The sequence below is a fragment of the Frankliniella occidentalis genome, unplaced genomic scaffold (assembly GCF_000697945.3).
Source record: "Frankliniella occidentalis isolate FOCC.00 unplaced genomic scaffold, Focc_3.1 Scaffold106, whole genome shotgun sequence".
Taxonomy (NCBI): Eukaryota; Metazoa; Arthropoda; class Insecta; order Thysanoptera; family Thripidae; genus Frankliniella; species Frankliniella occidentalis.
Genome location: NW_026267235.1, coordinates 469,214 through 471,178, shown reverse-complemented (window position 1 = coordinate 471,178; position 1,965 = coordinate 469,214).

Genomic DNA, 1,965 nt, shown 5'->3' with positions numbered 1-1,965 from the left:
CCAAGTGCCACGTTCTCCTCTATATCTTGGTGTGTGTATCCGGTCGCCGGCATTTGTAAGTCTTAACTTGCTGCTCGTTGTGTGCTTAGAACGCGGAACCCCCCACCTCGCGATATCCACACACAGCAACTTTATCAACATCCTTCTGCCGTTCGCCCCCCGCGCGCGCGTCGCGCTAAGAGTCTCGAACTCGGGGCCGAAAAGAAGTATAGTAATTTCCTGTCCAATTAAAAGTATGGCTTGCTGCCGCTGCTGCTGCTGCCGGATAGTAGTACAGTGTGGTGGTGGTGTTCAAGTAACGCCCCGTCGAGTCTAGCTGGTCTAGCCCATGGGGCTCTTGGCATGGCGTGGCTCTGCCCGTTGCGGGCTGGGCTATGTAAGCCTCTCGCGAGACCCTCCTCGCGTCTCTCTATTGCCCACCGACATGCGATTCGACCAAGATCAACAACCCTCTCGATGCCCCCCTCCCCCCCTCTCTGCTGGCCCCTGCTACTCCGAGGCAGCCAGCAGGAGCTAGATGGTCTCTAGCCTGCCGATTTATTCCCTTCATTAACTCTGCCCCGTGTTGTTGCTAACGGTCCGCTCCGGTGAGCAGCCAGCAGCAGGCTTAAAGGTTTTGTCAATGCATGCTCGAGAGGTGCAGCAGAAGGGGCGGGGTGCAGGGGGTACTGGTATTTATTTATTTATTCATTCAAAACCGTTTCATTTTTGCAGTGTGTGGTGTGGTGTTTGTAGAAGGGACAAGCGGGGACAGGGGCCTTTCTCCCTGCAGCAGGCAATTCCATGCCGCTGCTGCTGCTGCTGCTGGAAGTTTTTGAAGCCGCGGGAGCCGCGACCGCGGCCGTGGTCGCACGCACTTTGGTCGGAGCTAGGAAGGACCTCTGAAAGTGGGGGGACTTTTGAGGGAAAACGATTTGCGTCCCGGGCCGACTCAAAGGAACACAAACTCTCATTACTACACTGTGAAGGGAAGGGCGCGCGGAGATGAAGAAGAATAAGAAGAAGAGAAGAGAAAAGCTTTTGGGACTAAATAACCGAACGTTCTCCTCCTTTTCTTTCCATTTCCCCGACAACGACCCGACGACGCCGCCAACGCCGCGCCGCTGACTGGCGGGCGGTTCGGTTTCCTTTCTCTGATTCCATTATTCCGTCCTGGGGCGGGGCGGGGCGGGCGACCTCTCACCTTTCCGATGCGCTTTTGTTTCCCCCGCCGCCGGCAGAGCCGCAGCAGCGCCCCCTGCCGCCGCCGCCGCGCCGCCGATACTCAGCCAGACGCGACGCCCCTATAGCGGCGCGCACCGTAATTAGGTATGCGACATTTACACCGCGGAATCCCACAATAGAGGAGGGCCGCCGTCGTAGTCGTAGTCGTCTGTCCGGCCCGGCAGCCCGGCGGCGGCGCGGGGCTCGCCGACCTTACGCACTGAGAAAAATTTTTCTCCCCTAGGGCAAGACAGTTGTCTAGTATGTATATTGCGTCGTATTTTGATCCCAGCCCAGAATATACAGAATATATTTTTTGGAAAACAATTTCGACGGCGTCGCTTGTTCTGCCTGCAGAAAGGCGGCAACGCGTGCCGCGTTTAAACTTTGGCGCGTAAAATAGGCCATCTCGCTGTCTGTCCGCGTCCGCGCGGTCCGCGGCGCCCCTCCAGGGTCTGCTGCACGGGGGAGAGGGTAGATCCGGAGCTCGCGTCATAATGCCAGCAGCCTGCCATTGCCTTACACAGCAAAAAAAATAATAAACACACGCTATCCCCGCAGCAGGGCGGGTTCCCCCGTGAGTGTGTGTGTGTGCGTGTGTGTGTGTGAAGGGTGTGGGGTGCCAGGGTAAATTATGTTAGCTCCAACACTAGGGTGCTGCCGTGCACCACACTACTGTCAGTAGCACACGCACCACTGTGAAAAAAAATAATCTGAATCGTGTTACATGTGACTCCCTGGTGATTAAAATATATCCGCGCA